This window comes from Psittacula echo (genome assembly GCF_963264785.1).
Source record: "Psittacula echo genome assembly, chromosome: 2".
Taxonomy (NCBI): Eukaryota; Metazoa; Chordata; class Aves; order Psittaciformes; family Psittacidae; genus Psittacula; species Psittacula echo.
Genome location: NC_137737.1, coordinates 160,430,943 through 160,453,614, shown reverse-complemented (window position 1 = coordinate 160,453,614; position 22,672 = coordinate 160,430,943). Strand labels below are relative to the sequence as shown.

At 52.4% G+C, this 22,672-nt stretch overlaps 3 pseudogenes across 3 annotated transcripts; all 3 read left to right on the top strand.

Moving 5' to 3' along the window:
* The first annotated feature begins 5,542 nt into the window (after positions 1 to 5,542).
* On the top strand, positions 5,543 to 5,857 carry LOC308217264 (feather keratin 1 pseudogene; annotated as a pseudogene). The gene has a single exon. The product of its transcript is annotated as a feather keratin 1 pseudogene (transcript).
* A 2,640-nt stretch (positions 5,858 to 8,497) lies between these two features.
* LOC308217052 (feather keratin 1 pseudogene) lies at positions 8,498 to 8,812 on the top strand (annotated as a pseudogene). The gene has a single exon. The product of its transcript is annotated as a feather keratin 1 pseudogene (transcript).
* Positions 8,813 to 16,957: 8,145 nt separating this feature from the next.
* On the top strand, positions 16,958 to 17,272 carry LOC308217051 (feather keratin 1 pseudogene; annotated as a pseudogene). Its single transcript has one exon. The product of its transcript is annotated as a feather keratin 1 pseudogene (transcript).
* Positions 17,273 to 22,672: the final 5,400 nt, after the last annotated feature.

Genomic DNA, 22,672 nt, shown 5'->3' with positions numbered 1-22,672 from the left:
CAATACCCCCAGATCCCTTTCTACCTGGACACTATCCAGCCACACTGTCCCCAACTTATAACATTGCAAGGGGTTTTTATGGCCAAAATGTAGGACTCGGCACTTAGACTTATTAAATTTCATCTTATTGGATTCTGCCCATCTATCCAACCTATCCAGGTCTCTCTGCAGAGCCTTCCTTCCTTCCAGAAGATCAACACAAGCTCCCAACTTAGTGTCATCTGCAAACTTACTGATGAAAGACTCAATACCCTCATCCATGTCATCAATAAAAATATTGAACAACACCGGTCCCAGCACAGACCCCTGAGGGACACCACTGGTGACAGGTTGCCAGCTGGATGCAACACCGTTCACCGTCACCCTCTGGGCCCGGCCATCCAGCCAGTTACTGACCCAGCAAAGAGTGCTCCTGTCCAAGCCGTGAGCTGCTAGCTTTTCCAGGAGTATGTTATGGGGGACAGTATCAAAAGCCTTGCTGAAATCCAAATAGACAACATCCACAGCCCCTCCCACATCCACCAGGCGGGTCACCTGATCATAAAAGGAAATCAGGTTGGTCAAGCATGACCTGCCCTTCATAAACCCATGCTGGCTGGGTCTAATACCCTGGCCATTTCTGAAGTGCTGCTTAATAGCACTCAGTATGAACTTTTCCATTAACTTTCCCGGCACTGAGGTCAGACTAACTGGCCTATAATTACCAGGATCCTCCCTCCTACCCTTTTTATAAATGGGCATCACATTGGCCAACTTCCAATCATCTGGAACCTCACCAGTGAGCCACGACTGTTGGTAAATGATGGAGAGCGGCTTTGCAAGCTCATCCGCCATCTCCCTCATCACCCTGGGATGGATCCCACCTGGTCCCATTGATTTATAAATGTTCAGGTGCCTCAACAATTCTCTAATTTCCTCTTCTTGAATAACAAGAGGACCATTCTGCTCCCTAACACCACCTACCAACCTCAAAGTACAGTTATTGTGAGGGCAAGGTGTCTTCCTACTGAAAACTGAGGCAAAAAAGGCATTAAACACTTCTGCTTTCTCCTCATCTTTAGTTACTAAGTTTCCTGCCTCATCCAATAAGTAGCAAAGATCAGTCTTACCCTTCCTTTTACCATTGATATATTTATAAAAACTTTTTTTATTATTCTTTACGGAAGTTGCCAATTTAAGTTCAAACTGAGCTTTGGCCTCCCTAATTTTCTTTCTACATGCCCCAGCAGCCTCCTTAAACACTCCCTGAGAAACCCTACCCTCCTTCCAAAGATGATACACCTTCTTTTTATTTCTAAGTTCCTTCATAACCTCAGTACCCATCCAGGCTGGACACTTGCCTCGTCGGCTCATCTTTCGGCACACAGGAACAGACTTTTCCTGTGCCCTCAAGATCTCTGTTTTGAGGCACACCCATCTTTCCTGAACTCCTTTATTTTCAAGGGCAGTTTCCCAAGGAACTCTCCGAATGAGTCTCTTAAACAGGCCAAAATCTGCCCTCCGGAAGTCCAAGGTATAGGTCTTATTGATGTTCCTCCTGATTTCCCTGAGTATTGACAATTCTACAATTTCATGATCACTGTGCCCCAGGCAACCTCCAACCTTCACCTCACCCACCAGTCCATCTCTATTAGTGAACGACAGGTCTAACATAGACCCTCCCCTGGTAGTCTCGCTCACCAGCTGTGACAGAAAGTTATCCTTCACACACTCTAAAAACTTTCTGGACTGCCTTTTTTGAGCTGTATGAAATTCCCAACATATATCTGGTAGGTTGAAGTCGCCTACAAGAACAAGGGCTGAAGATCCAGAAACATTCTCCAGTTGCTTATAAAACAAGTTGTCCACTTCTTCTTTCTGGTTGGGTGGACGATAACAGACCCCCAATAGGATATCAGCCTTACCGGCCTTCCCCTTGATTCTTACCCATAAACATTCAACTTCATCATCATTAATTTCAATACCTATAACATCTAAGACCTCCCTAATATAAAGGGCCACCCCTCCACCCCTTCTCCCTTTTCTGTCTCTTCTGAAGAGCTTGTAGCCTCTCCAAAGGCAGGCTGGGAAATGAAGTCTCCGTGCTCTGGGCCCGTTTAAAAGCCCCGCCGAGTCTCCTCCTTCCAGCCTCTCCAAAGGCAAACTGCTCATTCAACCTCAACCAGCACAAAGGCCATCAAGCTGGTGGAAAAGGTCCACCAGGCCACAGTAATGTATTAAATCCCCTGCAAAACCCTCCTGTGGGCTTCCAGCACAGACACCAGCTCTTCCCTTGCCAAAAACCTTGGAAATGCTAATGCACTTCTACCCACACCTGACATACAAGCTCCACATGGCAGCACACACTTGACCAAGTCTCTTTCCAAGCACAACTGCCCATGGCAGGGGGGTTGGAATTAGATGATCCCAAGGTCCTTTCCAACCCTAACTATTCTGTGATTTTATGATTCTAACTACCTGGCCATCACAACAAGCAGAACCATAGCAAAGAGAATCATTTAGTGCACAAAGGACCTCTGGGGATCACCTAAAATTTCACCAGCATTGAAGAGAGCAAGAACACCTCCCCACACACCACCAACCTGACAGCAAATCTCTTCCTATGCTGCCATGGAGACTCTTGCCCTCTTTTGCTGCAAGGGTGAATTCCTGCAACATCCTGAGCTTGTTCTCCACAACCACCACAAAGTTGTATCAGCAACGCTGCTTCCCAGCCTCTCAGTCTCCAGTACGTTCTGACAACAGGCACCATTCCTCCCTACATGGAAAACTTTACATTTCTTCCTGTTGAACTTCAGGAGATTCCTGTCTGCCCATTCCCCAGCACCTCCTGTTCCCTCTACAGCACAGCACAACCGTCCAGCATCTCAGGCTCTCTCCAGATTTTGCATCATCTCTAAACCTGCTGAGAGAGCACTCAAGCCAACTGCCCACAAGCACAGGTGACCCCACACCCCATGACCATGCAAGGGGAGAAAGCATCAAAGGCGTTGCAGGAATACTGAGGTAAACAGCAGAACAGCACTCTCCTTCTTCACAAAACTCAGCAAATCAAAGTAGAACACCCTTACAAAGGTGAGAATGAGGACCCTAGCCCCACTGTAGGAGAGGATCTGGTTAGAGACCATCTTAAAAACCTAAATGTACACAAGTCCATGGGACCTGATGAAATCCATCCGCGGGTCCTGAAGGAGCTGGCGAATGAAGTTGCTAAGCCACTGGCCATCATATTTGAAAAATCATGGCAGTCAGGTGAAGTTCCCGATGACTGGAAGAAGGGCAATATAACCCCCATTTTCAAGAAGGGGAAAATGGATGACCCGGGGATTACAGACCAGTCAGTCTCACCTCTGTGCCTGGCAAAAGCTTGGAGCAGATTCTCCTGGAAGACATGCTAAGGCACATGAAAAACAAGGAGGTGCTTGGTGACAGCCACCGTGGCTTCACTAAGGGGAAATCCTGCCTGACCAATTTGGTGGCCTTCTATGTTGGGGCTATGAAACTGAGGGACAGGGGCAGAGCAGTTGACATCATCTACCTGGACTTGTGTAAAGCGTTCGACACTGTCCCACATGGCATCCTTGTCTCTCAATTGGAGAGACATCAGTTTGATGGGTGGACCACTCGGTGGATAAAGAACTGGCTGGGTGGCCGCACGCAAAGAGTTGTGGTCAATGGCTCGATGTCCGGCTGGAGACCAGTAACGAGTGGTGTCCCTCAGGGATCGGTGTTGGGACCGGTCTTGTTCAACATCTTTGTCGGTGACATGGACAGGGGGATTGAGTGTGCCCTCAGCAAGTTTGCCGATGACACCAAGCTGTGTGGTTCGGTTGATACGCCAGAGGGAAGGGATGCCATCCGGAGGGACCTCGACACGCTTGTGAGGTGGGCTGATGCCAACCTTATGAAGTTTAACCATGCCAAGTGCAAGGTCCTACACCTGGGTCAGAGCAATCCCAGGCACAGCTACAGGTTGGGCAGAGAAGTAATTCAGAGCGGCCCTGCAGAGAAGGACTTGGGGTATTGGTCGATGAAAAAATGAACATGAGCCGGCTGCAGTGTGCGCTCGCAGCCCAGAAAGCCAACCGTATCCTGGGCTGCATCAAGAGGAGCGTGACCAGCAGGTCGAAGGAGGTGATCCTGCCCCTCTACTCTGCTCTCGTGAGACCTCACTTGGAGCATTGTGTGCAGTTCTGGTGTCCTCAACATAAAAAGGACATGGAACTGTTGGAACAAGTCCTGAGGAGGGCCACAAGGATGAGCAGGGGACTGGAGCACCTCCCGTATGGAGACAGGCTGAGAAAGTTGGGGCTGTTCAGCCTGGAGAAGAGAAGGCTGCGTGGAGACCTCAGAGCAGCCTTCCAGTATCTGAAGGGGGCCTACAAGGATGCTGGGAAGGGACTCTTCATTAGGGACTGTAGTGACAGGACAAGGGGTGATGGGTTCAAACTTAAACAGGGGAAGTTTAGATTGGATCTAAGGAAGAAATTCTTTACTGAGAGGGTGGTGAGGCACTGGAATGGGTTGCCCAGGGAGGTTGTGAATGCTCCATCCTTGGCGGTGTTCAAGGCCAGGTTGGATGAGGCCTTGGGTGCCATGGTTTAGTGTGGGGTGTCCCTGCCCATGGCAGGGGGGTTGGAACTAGATGATCTCAAGGTCCTTTCCAACCCTGACTATTCTATGATTCTATGATACTTACAAGGTGCCCCACATCAAGCACTGCATCAAACCAGAGGCCAGGCTGCAAACATGCCACTCATAAAAGAGGGTAGTGCTACGACTGGGCCAACGCAATATTCTGGACAGATTGGAAGTGCTCCCCACATCACAGGAATAACCAGAGCTCAAGCACCGTTTCCAGGATAACAGCCTGCTCTTGTGAACTGCCCTCCCCTGACATGGCTATGAGGACATGGAAAACCTCTTCACAAGGCACCCACAAACCACACCACACGAGTGACCTCACTGACACCACCCCACCTCTCTAATGCTCTGGCCATGTCTGCAGAGTACCCTGACAGATACTTTCCATGCAAATCATCCCAAACGCACACTGTCACTTGAAGGCTGCCGCCAGGGCCACATGGACACGTCCTCAACAGGAGGACATGCAAAGAGAGCACTGTGGGAAGGAAAACGCTCCCCAGCTCATGACTTGCCAGGCTGTGGCACGCACCAGCTGCTTGCTGACAAATGCTGCCATGCGCAAAGGCTGTCCCGCCCCTCGGGGACCAGCATAAAAGCCAGCCCAGTGCCTCCGTCCCTCACTCGCCTCTGCTGACGCCTTCTCCTGCGCGCTCAACAAGGTGAGCCTCAAGCCCCTTGCCCTCTGCTCCTGTCCCCCTGGCCCGGCTCTTCCAGCACGCTCTGCCCCAGCCTCAGCACCCCTGATGCCTCCCCAGCACCACAGCCCCACAGCCCCACACCAGCCTCCCCACTGCCTCGCCCTCCTGCACCACCGCCCCTCGCACCCCCACGCCCTCCGCTCTCCCCACACCCTCTCCTCTCCTCTCCTCTGCCAGGGCCCCTCCACACCACAGACATGGCCTGCTACGACCTCTGCCGCCCCTGCGGACCCACCCCGCTGGCCAACAGCTGCAACGAGCCCTGTGTCAGGCAGTGCCAGGACTCCCGCGTCGTCATCCAGCCTTCCACCGTGCTGGTCACCCTGCCAGGACCCATCCTCACCTCCTTCCCCCAGAGCACCGCCGTCGGATCCTCCTCATCCGCTGCCGTGGGCAGCGAACTCAGCGCCCAGGGAGTGCCCGTCTCCTCTGGGGGCTTCGGCTACGGCCTTGGCTACGGCTTCGGAGGCCTGGGCTGCTACGGCAGAGGAAGAGGCTGCAACATCTGCTAAGGGTCATTGACAGCATGCCTGGAACCAGCTACCCACACCATGGAAGCCATGGGAATGAGTGAGGATACATGTCCGAGCTATTTCTGATTTCCTCCTCACAGCTCCTCTTCTCAAAGCACCAAGAAAGGAAGCAAAGCAGGGGCCAGCCCAGCCTGTCTGTTACCATCACCCATTGACTTCCTCCTCTTCTGCCACTTCCTTCTCCACATCACTCCATCTGCTATGTCAGGTACTCTCTGGCACAACCAGCATCTCACAAGCTAAGAAAGATTCATGAGACCTTAAGTGGGCTCTTCCCAATTCAGGGCAGGAAGACCTCGCTACTCTGACAGCATGTACTTCAAACAGAAAACCTCAGAGCATGGTCATCCTACCAACACCTTAGACCAGCTCTCTACCATCTCATGCTTGTGCATTTTCACTCTTATGCCTCAATAAAGTTCTTCTGCAGCCAAGCCTGTGACACCTCCTCTTCCTTACATCTACCAAGGCTCTTCCAACATTACATAGCACAACGCCAGGTCTCAACAGGCCATCGAGCCAAGTGAACAAGGGCCACAAAGTCTCTCTTAGGAAATACACCACCACAATCAGCAACAAAACAAAGTGACACGTGGAGGCCTTCCAGAATGTGACACAGGCCCGTCACTGGCACATACTAATCATTGAACATGACATTGTCTCCCTATGCATGACAGTGGTGATGGCACCACAGGCTCATGAGACCGTTCGGGTGGGTTCCCAGGGCCAACTACACAGGAACTCATGGCCGTGCCACCGACTACTGCGAGGACCACGGGTATCCCACGCAGGGTGCCCAGGTCACCAGCCTCCTGCTCTGGGAACCTCTCCTGACTCAGGTGTGGGTTCCTGTTCCAATGACCTTCTGGTTGCATTTTCCCCATCCCACCCATGTCACAGTCCCCAGGCCATGGTCTCACCTTGCTATGGGGTCCACAAATGATGCTTTGGTGGAATGCTTAGAGGGCCACCAGCACCTCATCACTGCAGGCTCCAACAGTGCAAGGGGTCTCCGGACAGAACATCCTGCCTGCTGCTGTATTTCTGAAACACCTCTGCAGGGACCCCAAGCCAACATCCGTCTACTCTGAGGTCACAAAGAAAGACCCCACTGTGACGTCACAATCCTCCTCACCATGGCTCAGCAAAGACCTGCATGGGTCACTGGAAACAAGTGCAGGAACAAGCCTGTAACCCTGTTCTCCTGTGAAGATGGGGTTCTGCGGTGAGTTGACCATGGCTGGCCACCAAGCGCTCACTGAACGCCTCTATCACTCCTTTTCCGCAACCAGGTAGGGGAAGAAGCTCCCAAGGAGAGAGAAGGACATGGAGATTACTCACCAGGTTGCAGTGGCAGCAAAACAGACTTGACTCAGGGAAATTCATTTATAAAAATTAAAAGTCAGAGAAGAATTAAGAGAAATAAAATCAACTTTTAAAACACCTGTCCCCAACGTCTCCCTTCATCAAGGTTCATCTTCCCTTCGAAATTACTTACTCCCTTGCGCAAAATAGCACAGAGGGATGGGAATGGGAATTGTGGTCAGTTCACCCCACGTTGTCTCTGCTCTTCCTTCCCCCTCACGCTCTTCCCCGGCTCCATCATGGGGCCTCTCCCACAGGACACAGCCCTCCACAAACTTACATGGGTCTTTCTCACAGGCTCTGTCAGACTTGGAGAAAGCTTCGGGCATCTTCTCACGGAAGACAACACAGCAGAATAATTGCTACCAAAACATTTCCACGTAAACCCACTACAGCCAGGGACAACCTCACAAGCACAAGGGCACCAGGACACCCACAGAGCTCACCCAAAAGGCAACGCCTAAAGCCAGGCTTAGTGACCTGGCAGCAGGACAGGGAGGGACTGAAGGCAATGGAAGGGGCAGCCCTTCACGCACTACAATTACAAAGCCCAGACCAGCCTGACAGGGCTGCCGGGACATGAGGTCCCCTCTTCACAACACAGCACCAGTGCCACAGGATGACATCACTGACGACACCACCACCTCTGCAATGCTTTTGTTGCATGTTCTGCCAAATGCCCTGACATGCGCCATCAACACCAAGCCTTTGGTCTCTAATACTTGAAACGTACCGCCAGGGCCAGCAGGACACGTCCTCAACAGGAGGACATGAACATTCACAATTCTTGGAAGGAAAACACAACCACAACTAATTGCTTGGAAGGATTTGACACACACCAGCTGCTTGCACAAACATGCTGTCATGCACAAAGATGCTGTCTCAGCCCCCTCAGGCACTCCAGGACCAGCATAAAAGCCGGCCCAGCGCCTCCGTCCCTCACTCGCCTCTGCTGACGCCTTCTCCTGCGCGCTCAACAAGGTGAGCCTCAAGCCCCTTGCCCTCTGCTCCTGCCCCCCTGGCCCGGCTCTTCCAGCACACTCTGCCCCAGCCTCAGCACCCCTGACGCCTCCCCAGCACCACAGCCCCACAGCCCCACACCAGCCTCCCCACTGCCTCGCCCTCCTGCACCACCGCCCCTCGCACCCCCACGCCCTCCGCTCTCCCCACACCCTCTCTCCTCTCCTCTCCTCTCCTCTCCTCTCCTCTCCTCTCCTCTCCTCTCCTCTGCCAGGGCCCCTCCACACCACAGACATGGCCTGCTACGACCTCTGCCGCCCCTGCGGACCCACCCCGCTGGCCAACAGCTGCAACGAGCCCTGTGTCAGGCAGTGCGAGGACTCCCGCGTCGTCATCCAGCCTTCCACCGTGCTGGTCACCCTGCCAGGACCCATCCTCACCTCCTTCCCCCAGAGCACCGCCGTCGGATCCTCCTCATCCGCTGCCGTGGGCAGCGAACTCAGCGCCCAGGGAGTGCCCGTCTCCTCTGGGGGCTTCGGCTACGGCCTTGGCTACGGCTTCGGAGGCCTGGGCTGCTACGGCACAGGAAGAGGCTACAACATCTGCTAAGGGACATTGACAACATTCCTGAAACCACTCACCTACATTCTAGAAGCAAAGACATGGATTGAGGATGCACGTCTGGGGTAATGCTGGCACACCAGTTCACTTTCCGCAGCTCCTTCTCTTGTGGCACTAAGCAAGCAGGGAAAGGGCCTGCCAAGGTCCATGCCTGGTAACATGGCCCATGGATGTGTTGCTCTTCTCCAAATTCCTTCTCTGCACCACCCCATCTGCTGTGTGCAGTACTCTGTGCCACACCAGCATCTCACAGGCAAACAGCAGCGGGGGACCTCCACTGGGTTCCTCCCCAGGCAAGCCAGGAAGACCTCAGTGCTCTGACATTATCTACTGCATACAATAGACCTCAGTGCACGGTCACCCTACTTGAATATCAGCTCTATTCCTCCTTATGCTTTTGTCTCAATAAACTTCTCCTGCATCCCAACCTCTGACACCTCCTCCGCCTTTCTTCTACTAAAGATATTCCAGCTTCACGCAGCACAAAGCCAGGGCTCAACAGGCTGTCAGTGTGGGTGAAAAAGGCCACAAGGATTCTCCTGGGAAGTATGCCACCACAACCAACAAAGACTGGCACTTGGGGTGCTTTCACAACCTGACAGAGATTTGAGCCAGCGCTGGCTCAAAGACAGTCTTGAACATGACAACACTGCCATGAGCACGCCTCTGATGGAGTCACCACAGACTCATGAGACCATTCGGGTGGTGCCTCAGGCACCCCTACTGCAAGGACCTTGGGGATCCTATGCAGTGTTCACAGGTCACCACTCTTCCTGCTCTGAGATCATCCTCTCACCCAGCTGTGGGTCGGTGTTGCACTGACCACCTGGCTGCTTGGCCTCCTTTCCACACACACCAGAGTTCCTAGGCCATGGTCTCACTTTACTATGGGGTCCACAAATGATGAGTTGGAGATTCCTCAAGCCATCAGCACCTCTTCACCATGAAACACAACAGAGACCCACGCAGGGGGTCTCCTGATCCCCATCCGCCCTGATGCAGACTCTCTGGACCACCTCTGCAGGGGTCCACAAGACACCACCCCTCTGCTCTGAGGTCACACAGAAAGCCCCCACTGTGAGGTCACAGTCCTCCTCACCTTGGCTCAGCACAGCCCTGCATGGGGCACTGGGGACAAGTGCAGGACCAAGCCTGTGACCCAGCTCTCCTGCAAAGATGGGGCTCCAAGAGTGGAGCTTGGCTTGGCAACAAGCGCTCAATGAGCTGCTCTATCACTCCTCTTCCTCCAGAGGATAGGGGAGAGAAGAACAGGATGAAAGTCTCTCACATCGAGTTAAGAACATGAAGATCACTCACTGGTTTCCAGTGGCAGCAAAACAGACGTAATATGGGGAAATTCATTTATCCAAATCAAAAGTCAGAGTAGAATTATAACAAACTGAAACAAAGCTTAGAACACCCACCCCCAATCTCTCCCTTCTTCAAGGTTCATCTTCCCTCCTACATTACTTACTCCCTTGCCCAAAACAGCACAGAGGGATGGGAAGGGGAATTGTGGTTCAGTTCACCCCACATTGTCTCTGCCACACCACCCTCCTCACACTCTTCACCTGCTCCATTCTGGGGCCCCTTCCACAGGAAACAGAACTCCACAAACTTATGGGAATCCTTCCCACAGGCTCTACTGGACCTGGAGAAAGCTTCAGGAGGCACATTCTCACGGAAGACACCACAGCAGCATAAAGGCTAACAAAAAAATTTCACGTAAAAGCACTCACCCAGTGAACACCTTACAAGTCCAAAGGCCACCGAGACAACCACAGAGCACATCCAAAGGGAAAGGACAGGCCAAAAGACGGGCTTAGAGACCTGGCAGCAAGGCAGAGAGGGACCAGATGCAAGGGGAGGGGCAGGCCCCTCATGGCCAACACAGCTCCAATGCCCAGACCAGTGTAACGATGCTGTGAGGATATGGGGACCCCTCTTCACAATTCCTCTTGCCTCAAGAAAGTTCGCCTCCATCCCAGCCCCTGATGCCTCCTCGACCTTTCTTCTACCAAGGCTCTTCCAACTTCACGCAGCACTAAGTCAGGTATCAGAAGGTCATTCATGTAAGTGGCAAAATGCCATAAGTCTTCTCCTGGGAAGTAGGGCACCACTAGCATCAAAGACAGGCTCCTGGATTGCTTCCACAATGTGACACAGTACTTTGAGGCACCAAATGGCTCGCGGGGCTCGGTGGGTGGCTGCCGGGGGATGCTCTCGGCCGCCGCGGGGCTGGGCTCGGCCGTGGGGCTTGGCTCCTCCGCCGCCTCCTCCCGCTGCTCGGCAACCGCCTCCTTTCCCTCCTCGTCTGCCCCGACTTCCTCCACCGGCAGCCACTCCCTGCCGGCCTCCGGGCCTGCTCCCGCCACCGCTTGGTCCCCAGGGCCGCCCTCCCGGGCCGCTCCCTCTCAGCTCCCCGCAGCCTCACAAAGACGGAGGCGAGGACGAGGGCCAGGACGGTGAAGAGCAGCGGGACGGCCAGGTACAAGTCCACGGCCACGTCCATCCCACCCTGCTGCCGGAGCCCACCCGTATTACAAGCCATTACCATAAAGTACAATGAAACAAGAACCTTAGCCCAAGTCCCACACTTAAAAAACACTAACACAGCAAATACCGGCTCTAAGTAAGCTACAGCATACTGAAACCCTGACATCAAGAGAAACAACTCTGAGAGCCAATAAATCAGCATTGTGCCTCGGTCAGATCTGTTGTTATCTCAACCCTCCAAGCCCCACGTTGGGCGCCAAAAAAGAACTGTCGTGGTTTAAGCCCAGGCCGTAAATCAGAACCACGCAGTCCACTTCCCCCCCACCTTTCTTCCCTCCGCTTCTGGAGGGACAGGGAGGAGAATCAAAAGAATGCAACTCCCATGGGTTGAGATAAGAACAGTTTAATAACTAAGATATAACACAAATCACTACTGCTACCACCAATAATAATAATGATAAAGGAAATAACAAGGAAGAGAATACAACCGCTCACCAACCGGTACCTCGCCCCCACCCCGCAGTGCTCCAGCCCTTCTGGGAACTCTCAGTTCTACATCCTGGGCATGACGTGCTGTGGTATGGAATACCTCTTTGGCTAGTTTGGGTCAGGTGTCCTGTCCCTGCTTCCCCCCGGCTTCTCCTCCTCCCTGGCAGAGCATGAGACTCACAAAGTCCTTGGTCAGGGTAAACATTCTGACCAGCAACTGAAAACATCGGCTTTATCAGTATTATTCCCAGGCCAAAAGTCAAAACACAGCACTGCACCAGCAGAAAAAATGACTGCTACTGCTAAACCAGGACACTCCTCCGACCCCAGTGTGAATCCTTGTTGCACTGACCTAATGGGTGCATGGTCCCCATTCCATTCACATCTCAGCCCCCAGGCCATGGTCTCACCTCGCTATGGGGTCCACAAATGATGTCTTTGGGCCTATCTTGGACACCAGCCCCTTTTCACTGTAGGGTCCAACAGTGTAGGGGGTTTCAGGAACAGCCATCCTCCCTGCTGCTGTGTACTTGGACCACCTCTGCAGGGGACCACAAGCCACCATCTCTCTGCTCTGAGGTCACATAGAAAGACCCCCAGTATGAGGTCACAACCCTCCTCACACTGGAGTAATGAGGCACTATACAAGGCAATGGGGATGAGGTGCAGGAACAAGCCTGTCACCCTGTTCTACTGCGAAGATGGGGCTCTGTGGTGGGTTCACCTTGGCTGGGCACCAAGTGCTCACTGAGCTCCTGCATCACTCCTCTTCCTCAAATGCATTAGGGGGAGAGGAATAAGGCTAAACCTCTGAAGTCAAGATAAGAAAATGGAGATCACTCACCAGTTTCCCGTGGCAGCAAAACAGACCCAATATGGGGAAATTCATTTAACAAAATCAGGGTAGACAAAAAAGAAATTAATCAACTCTTAAAACACTTTCCCCCTACGCATCCTTTCTTCAAGGATCCACTTGTGTCCCAAAGTACTTACAGCCTGGACCAAAGTGGCACATGGTGTAGGGGAATGGAAGTTGTGGTCAGTTCAACACATGGTGTCTCTGCCAGTCGTTCCTCATCACACTCTTAACTGCTTCACTGTGGGGTCACTATAATGGGAAAGACTCCTCCATGATCTTACCCAACATAGGTCCTTCCCACATGCTCTATTGGACATGGAGAAAGCTTCTGGCATTTTCTCACAGAAGGCACCACAGAAGACCCACAGCTACCAAAACCTTTCCACATAAACGCACACTCCCAGTGACACGCCACAGATCATGACTTGCCAGGCTGTGGCACGCACCAGCTGCTTCCTGACAAATGCTGCCATGCGCAAAGGCTGTCCCGCCCCTCGGGGACCAGCATAAAACCCAGCCCAGTGCCTCAGCATGCCTGAAATCCAGGAGAGAATGGGCCCATCTCGTGCTGCCTGGACACATGGCTCATGGACCTCCTCTTCTTCTCCAAATGCCTTCTCCGCACTTCTCATTCTCATCTAGTCCACTTCAAACACTATCTCACAACCTAAACCCCACTGGGAATCTCCAGTGCACTGCTCACACTGTGGGGCACAAAGACCTCAGGATTCGGGCAACACCTGCTACACACAGGGGACCTGGCTGATGGTTGCCCTACTTTTACCTCACACTGGATTTCTTGGTTCTCCTGCCTTTTCACCATTTTGTTCCTCAATAAACTTCTCCTGTATCCAAGCATCAGACACCTCCTTTTCTTCACTTCTCCCACTCCTCATCCAACCTCAACCAGCACAAAGATAGGGCTCAATAGGCCATCAGGTTGGTGGAAAAGGACCACCAGAACACTGTAATGTGTTAAATCCCCTGCAAAACCCTCCTGTGGGCTTCCAGCACAGGCACCAGCTCTTCCCTTGCCAAAAACCTTGGAAATGCTAATGCACTTCTACCCACACCTGACATACAAGCTCCACATGGCAGCGCACACTTGACCAAGTCTCTTTCCAAGCACAACTGCCCATGGCAGGGAGGCTGGAATTAGATGATCTCAAGGTCCTTTCCAACCCTAACTATTCTATGATTCTAATTACCTGGCCATCACAACAAGCAGAACCATAGCAAAGAGAATCATTTAGTGCACAAGGGACCTCTGGGGATCACCTAAAATTTCACCAGCATTGAAGAGAGCAAGAACACCTCCTCACACACCACCAACCTGACAGCAAATCTCTTCCTATGCTGCCATGGAGACTCTTGCCCTCTTTTGCTGCAAGGGTGCATTCCTGCAACATCCTGAGCTTGTTCTCCACAACCACCACAAAGTTGTATCAGCAAAGCTGCTTCCCAGCCTCTCAGTCTCCAGTACGTTCTGACAACAGGCACCATTCCTCCCTACATGGAAAACTTTACATTTCTTCCTGTTGAACTTCAGGACATTCCTATCTGCCCATTCCCCAGCACCTCCTGTTCCCTCTACAGCAGGGCACAACCGTCCAGCATCTCAGGCTCTCTCCAGATTTTGCATCATCTCTAAACCTGCTGAGAGAGCACTCAAGCCAACTGCCCACAAGCACAGGTGACCCCACACCCCATGACCATGCAAGGGGAGAAAGCATCAAAGGCGTTGCAGGAATACTGAGGTAAACAGCAGAACAGCACTCTCCTTCTTCACAAAACTCAGCAAATCAAAGTAGAACACCCTTACAAAGGTGAGAATGAGGACCCTAGGCCCACTGTAGGAGAGGATCTGGTTAGAGACCATCTTAAAAACCTAAATGTACACAAGTCCATGGGACCTGATGAAATCCATCCGCGGGTCCTGAAGGAGCTGGCGAATGAAGTTGCTAAGCCACTGGCCATCATATTTGAAAAATCATGGCAGTCAGGTGAAGTTCCCGATGACTGGAAGAAGGGCAATATAACCCCCATTTTCAAGAAGGGGAACATGGATGACCCAGGGATTACAGACCAGTCAGTCTCACCTCTGTGCCTGGCAAAAGCTTGGAGCAGATTCTCCTAGAAGACATGCTAAGGCACATGAAAAACAAGGAGGTGCTTGGTGACAGCCACCGTGGCTTCACTAAGGGGAAATCCTGCCTGACCAATTTGGTGGCCTTCTATGTTGGGGCTATGAAACTGATGGACAGGGGCAGAGCAGTTGACGTCATCTACCTGGACTTGTGTAAAGCGTTCAACACTGTCCCACATGGCATCCTTGTCTCTCAATTGGAGAGACATCAGTTTGATGGGTGGACCACTCGGTGGATAAAGAACTGGCTGGGTGGCCGCACGCAAAGAGTTGTGGTCAATGGCTCGATGTCCGGCTGGAGACCAGTAACGAGTGGTGTCCCTCAGGGATCGGTGTTGGGACCGGTCTTGTTCAACATCTTTGTCGGTGACATGGACAGGGGGATTGAGTGTGCCCTCAGCAAGTTTGCCGATGACACCAAGCTGTGTGGTTCGGTTGATACGCCGGAGGGAAGGGATGCCATCCGGAGGGACCTCGACACGCTTGTGAGGTGGGCTGATGCCAACCTTATGAAGTTTAACCATGCCAAGTGCAAGGTCCTACACCTGGGTCACAGCAATCCCAGGCACAGCTACAGGTTGGGCAGAGAAGAGATTCAGAGCAGCCCTGCAGAGAAGGACTTGGGGTGTTGGTCGATGAAAAAATGAACATGAGCCGGCTGCAGTGTGCGGTCGCAGCCCAGAAAGCAACCGTATCCTGGGCTGCATCAAGAGGAGCGTGACCAGCAGGTCGAAGGAGGTGATCCTGCCCCACTGCTCTGCTCTCGTGAGACCTCACTTGGAGCATTGTGTGCAGTTCTGGTGTCCTCAACATAAAAAGGACATGGAACTGTTGGAACAAGTCCTGAGGAGGGCCACGAGGATGATCAGGGGACTGGAGCACCTCCCGTATGGAGACAGGCTGAGAAAGTTGGGGCTGTTCAGCCTGGAGAAGAGAAGGCTGCGTGGAGACCTCAGAGCAGCCTTCCAGTATCTGAAGGGGGCCTACAAGGATGCTGGGAAGGGACTCTTCATTAGGGACTCTAGTGACAGGACAAGGGGTGATGGGTTCAAACTTAAACAGGGGAAGTTTAGACTGGATCTAAGGAAGAAATTCTTTACTGAGAGGGTGGTGAGGCACTGGAATGGGTTGCCCAGGGAGGTTGTGAATGCTCCATCCTTGGCGGTGTTCAAGGCCAGGTTGGATGAGGCCTTGGGTGCCATGGTTTAGTGTGGGGTGTCCCTGCCCATGGCAGGGGGGTTGGAACTAGATGATCTCAAGGTCCTTTCCAACCCTAACTATTCTATGATTCTATGATACTTACAAGGTGCCCCACATCAAGCACTGCATCAAACCAGAGGCCAGGCTGCAAACGTGCCACTCATAAAAGAGGGTAGTGCTACGACTGGGCCAACACAATATTCTGGACAGATTGGAAGTGCTCCCCACATCACAGGAATAACCAGAGCTCAAGCACCGTTCCCAGGATCACAGCCTGCTCTTGTAAACTGCCCTCCCCTGACATGGCTATGAGGACATGAAAAACCTCTTCACAAGGCACCCACAAACCACACCACATGAGTGACCTCACTGACACCACCCCACCTCTCTAACGCTCTGGCTATGTCTGCAGAGTACCCTGACAGATACTTTCCAGGCAAATCATCCCAAACGCACACTGTCATTTGCAGGATGCCGCCAGGGCCACATGGACACGTCCTCAACAGGAGGACATGCAAAGAGAGCACTGTGGGAAGGAAAACGCTCCCCAGCTCATGACTTGTCAGGCTGTGGCACGCACCAGCTGCTTGCTGACAAATGCTGCCATGCGCAAAGGCTGTCCCGCCCCTCGGGGACCAGCATAAAAGCCAGCCCAGTGCCTCCGTCCCTCACTCGCCTCTGCTGACGCCTTCTCCTGCGCGCTCAACAAGGTGAGCCTCAAGCCCCTTGCCCTCTGCTCCTGCCCCCCTGGCCCGGCTCTTCCAGCACGCTCTGCCCCAGCCTCAGCACCCCTGACGCCTCCCCAGCACCACAGCCCCACAGCCCCACACCAGCCTCCCCACTGCCTCGCCCTCCTGCACCACCGCCCCTCGCACCCCCACGCCCTCCGCTCTCCCCACACCCTCTCTCCTCTCCTCTGCCAGGGCCCCTCCACACCACAGACATGGCCTGCTACGACCTCTGCCGCCCCTGCGGACCCACCCCGCTGGCCAACAGCTGCAACGAGCCCTGTGTCAGGCAGTGCCAGGACTCCCGCGTCGTCATCCAGCCTTCCACCGTGCTGGTCACCCTGCCAGGACCCATCCTCACCTCCTTCCCCCAGAGCACCGCCGTCGGATCCTCCTCATCCGCTGCCGTGGGCAGCGAACTCAGCGCCCAGGGAGTGCCCGTCTCCTCTGGGGGCTTCGGCTACGGCCTTGGCTACGGCTTCGGAGGCCTGGGCTGCTACGGCACAGGAAGAGGCTACAACATCTGCTAAGGGACATTGACAACATTCCTGAAACCACTCACCTACATTCTAGAAGCAAAGACATGGATTGAGGATGCACATCTGGGGTAATGCTGGCACACCAGTTCACTTTCCACAGCTCCTTCTCTTGTGGCACTAAGCAAGCAGGGAAAGGGCCTGCCAAGGCTGCCTGGTAACATGCCCCATGGATGTGTTGCTCTTCTCCAAATTCCTTCTCTGCACCACCCCATCTGCTGTGTGCAGTACTCTGTGCCACACCAGCATCTCACAGGCAAACAGCAGCGGGGGACCTCCACTGGGTTCCTCCCCAGGCAAGCCAGGAAGACCTCGGTGCTCTGACAAAATCTACTGCATACAGAAGACCTCAGAGCATGGTCACCCTACTTGAATATCAGCTCTATTCCTCCTTATGCTTGTACGTTTTCATGCTTTTGTCTCAATAAACTTCTCCTGCATCCCAACCTCTGACACCTCCTCCGCCTTTCTTCTACTAAAGATATTCCAGCTTCACGCAGCACAAAGCCAGAGCTCAACAGGCTGTCAGTGTGGGTGAAAAAGGCCACAAGGATTCTCCTGGGAAGTATGCCACCACAACCAACAAAGACTGGCACCTGGGCTGCTTTCACAACCTGACAGAGATTTGAGCCAGCGCTGGCTCAAAGACAGTCTTGAACACAGAATCATAGAATCATAGAATAGTTAGGGTTGGAAAGGATCTTGAGATCATCTAGTTCCAACCCCCCTGCCATGGGCAGGGACACCCCACACTAAACCATGGCACCCAAGGCCTCATCCAACCTGGCCTTGAACACCGCCAAGGATGGAGCATTCACAACCTCCCTGGGCAACCCATTCCAGTGCCTCACCACCCTCTCAGTAAAGAATTTCTTCCTTAGATCCAATTTGAACTTCCACTGTTTAATTTCAACCCGTTACCCCTTGTCCTGTCACTACAGTCCCTGATAAATAGCCCCTCCCCAGCATCCTTGTAGGCCCCCTTCAGATACTGGAAGGCAGCTATGAGGTCTCCACACAGCCTTCTCTTCTCCAGCCTGAACAGCCCCAACTTTCTCAGCCTGTCTCCGTACGGAAGGTGCTCCAAGAGCAGCGTGACCACCAGGTCGAAAGAGGTGATCCTGCCCCTCTACTCTGCTCTCGTGAGACCTCACTTGGAGCATTGTGTGCAGTTCTGGTGTCCTCAACATAAAAAGGACATGGAACTGTTGGAACAAGTCCAGAGGAGGGCCATGAGAATGATCAGGGGACTGGAGCACTTTCCGTATGGAGACAGCCTGAGAAAGTTGGGGCTGTTCCCATGAGCACGCCTCTGATGGCGTCACCACAGCTTCATGAGACCACTCGGGTGGTTCCTCAGGCCCCCCCTACTGTAAGGACCTTGGGTATGCTATGCAGTGTTCACAGGTCACCACTCTTCCTGCTCTGAGATCATCCTCTCACCCAGCTGTGGGTCGGCGTTGACTGACCACCTGGCTGCTTGGCCTCCTTTCCACACACACCAGAGTTCCTAGGCCATGGTCTCATTTTACTATGGGGTCCACAAATGATGAGTTGGAGTTTCCTCAAGCCATCAGCACCTCTTCACCATGAAACACAACAGAGACCCACGCAGGGGGTCTCCTGATCACCATCCTCCCTGATGCAGACTCTCTGGACCACCTCTGCAGGGGACCACAAGCCAACATCCCTCTGCTCTGAGGTCACATAGAAAGACCCCCAGTATGAGGTCACAACCCTCCTCACACTGGAGTAATGAGGCCCTATGCAAGGCAATGGGGACGAGGTGCAGGAACAAGCTTGTCAGCATGTTCTACTGCGAAGATGGGGCTCTGTGGTGGGTTCACCTCGGCTGGGCACCAAGTGCTCACTGAGCTCCTGCATCACTCCTCTTCCTCAACTGCATTAGGGGGAGAGGAATAAGGCTAAACCTCTGGAGTCAAGATAAGAAAATGGAGATCACTCCCAGTTTCCAGTGGCAGCAAAACAGACCCAATATGGGGAAATTCATTTAACAACATCTGGGTAGAAAAATAAGAAATTAATCAACACTTAAACTATTTTCCTCCAACGCCTCTTTTCTTCAAGGATCCACTTCAGTCCCAAAGTACTTACAGCCTGGACCAAAGTGGCACATGGTGTAGGGGAATGGAAGTTGTGGTCAGTTCAACACATGGTGTCTCTGCCAGTCGTTCCTCATCACACTCTAAGCTTCTTCATTGTGGGGTCACTATAATGGGAAAGACTCCTCCATGATCTTACCCAACATAGGTCCTTCCCACATGCTCTATTGCACATGGAGAAATCTTCCGGCATTTTCTCACAGAAGGCACCACACCAGACCCACGGCTACCAAAACCTTTCCACATAAACACACTCTCCCACTGACAACCTTGCAACCACAAAGGGCACCAGAACATGCACAGACCTCAACCAAGGTCTGAAGTCAGGATTAGCGACCTGGCAACAAGGCCGGGAGGGACTGAATGCGATGGAAGGGACAGCCCCCCACAGCAAGCACAGCTCCAAAGCCCAGACCAGAATGACAGGGCTGTGAGGAAATGGTACCCCTTCTTCACAATGCACCTGCAAACCACAGCACATGAGCACCATGGGATAACCTCACGGAGGACACCCCACCTCTCTAACACTTTGATCGTGTTTACTGCCTGGCCAAAAAGATGCCACGAAAAACAAGCTTTTGGCCTTCAATAATTGCACTTAAAAGCTGCCGCCAGGGCCAGATGGACACGTCCTCAACAAGAGGACATGCAAAGGCAGCGCTGTGGGAAGGAAAACACGCCACAGATCATCACTTGCCAGGCAGTGGCACGCACCAGCTGCTTGCAGACAAATGCTGCCATGCGCAAAGGCTGTCCCGCCCCTCGGGGACCAGCATAAAAGCCAGCCCAGTGCCTCAGCATGCCTGAAATCCAGGAGAGAATGGGCCCACCTCGTGCTGCCTGGACACATGGCTCATGGACCTCCTCTTCTTCTCCAAATGCCTTCTCCGCACTTCTCATTCTCATCTAGTCCACTTCAAACACTATCTCACAGCCAAAACCCCACTGGGCATCTCCAGTGCACTGCTCACACTCTGGGGCACAAAGACCTCAGGATTCGGGCAACACCTGCTACACACAGGGGACCCAGCTGATGGTTGCCCTACTTTTACCTAACACTGGATTTCTTGGTTCTCCTGAAATTTCACCATTTTTTCATTAATAAACTTCTCCTGTATCCAAGCCTCAGACACCTCCTCTTCTTCACTTCTCCCAGAATCAGAATCAGAATCAGAATTACTAGGTTGGAAGGGACCTTCAAGATCATCGAGTCCAACCCATGCCCTACACCTCGACTAAACCATGTCACCAAGTGCCACATCCAATCTCTTTTTAAACACATCCAGGGACGGTGACTCCACCACCACCCTGGGCAGACCGTTCCAATATTTTATTATTCTTTCTGTGAAAAATTTCTTCCTAATATCCAACCTGTACCTTCCTTGGCGCAGTTTGAGACTGTGTCCTCTCGTTCTGTCAGTTGCTGCCTGGTGAAAGAGACCAACCCCCACCTGTCTACAACCTCCTTTCAGGAAGTTGTAGAGAGTGATAAGGTCACCTCTGAGTCTCCTTTTCTCCAGGCTAAACAACTCCAACTCTCTCAATCGCTCCTCGTAGGGCTTGTGGTCCAAGCCCCTCACCAGCCTCATTGCCCTCCTTTGGACGCGCTCAATCATTTCCACGTCCTTCTTAAACTGAGGAGCCCAGAACTGGACACAGTACTCAAGGTGCGGCCTCACCAGTACTGAGTACAGGGGAAGAATAACCTCCCTGTTTCTGCTGGCCACACCATTCCTAATGCAGGCTAGGATGCCATTGGCCTTCTTGGCCACCAGGGCACACTGCTGGCTCATATTCAGCTGGCCATCCACCAATACCCCCAGATCCCTTTCTACCTGGACACTATCCAGCCACACTGTCCCCAACTTATAACATTGCAAGGGGTTTTTATGGCCAAAATGTAGGACTCGGCACTTAGACTTATTAAATTTCATCTTATTGGATTCTGCCCATCTATCCAACCTATCCAGGTCTCTCTGCAGAGCCTTCCTTCCTTCCAGAAGATCGACACAAGCTCCCAACTTAGTGTCATCTGCAAACTTACTGATGAAAGACTCAATACCCTCATCCATGTCATCAATAAAAATATTGAACAACACCAGTCCCAGCACAGACCCCTGAGGGACACCACTGGTGACAGGTTGCCAGCTGGATGCAACACTGTTCACCGTCACCCTCTGGGCCCGGCCATCCAGCCAGTTACTGACCCAGCAAAGAGTGCTCCTGTCCAAGCCGTGAGCTGCTAGCTTTTCCAGGAGTATGTTATGGGGGACAGTATCAAAAGCCTTGCTGAAATCCAAATAGACAACATCCACAGCCCTTCCCACATCCACCAGGCGGGTCACCTGATCATAAAAGGAAATCAGGTTGGTCAAGCATGACCTGCCCTTCATAAACCCATGCTGGCTGGGTCTAATACCCTGGCCATTTCTTAAGCGCTGCTTAATAGCACTCAGTATGAACTTTTCCATTAACTTTCCCGGCACTGAGGTCAGACTAACTGGCCTATAATTACCAGGATCCTCCCTCCTACCCTTTTTATAAATGGGCATCACATTGGCCAACTTCCAATCATCTGGAACCTCACCAGTGAGCCACGACTGTTGGTAAATGATGGAGAGCGGCTTTGCAAGCTCATCCGCCATCTCCCTCATCACCCTGGGATGGATCCCACCTGGTCCCATTGATTTATAAATGTTCAGGTGCCTCAACAATTCTCTAATTTCCTCTTCTTGAATAACAAGAGGACCATTCTGCTCCCTAACACCACCTACCAACCCCAAAGTACAGTTATTGTGAGGGCAAGGTGTCTTCCTACTGAAAACTGAGGCAAAAAAGGCATTAAACACTTCTGCTTTCTCCTCATCTTTAGTTACTAAGTTTCCTGCCTCATCCAATAAGTAGCAAAGATCAGTCTTACCCTTCCTTTTACCATTGATATATTTATAAAAACTTTTTTTATTATTCTTTACGGAAGTTGCCAATTTAAGTTCAAACTGAGCTTTGGCCTCCCTAATTTTCTTTCTACATGCCCCAGCAGCCTCCTTAAACACTCCCTGAGAAACCCTACCCTCCTTCCAAAGATGATACACCTTCTTTTTATTTCTAAGTTCCTTCATAACCTCAGTACCCATCCAGGCTGGACGCTTGCCTCGTCGGCTCATCTTTCGGCACACAGGAACAGACTTTTCCTGTGCCCTCAAGATCTCTGTTTTGAGGCACACCCATCTTTCCTGAACTCCTTTATTTTCAAGGGCAGTTTCCCAAGGAA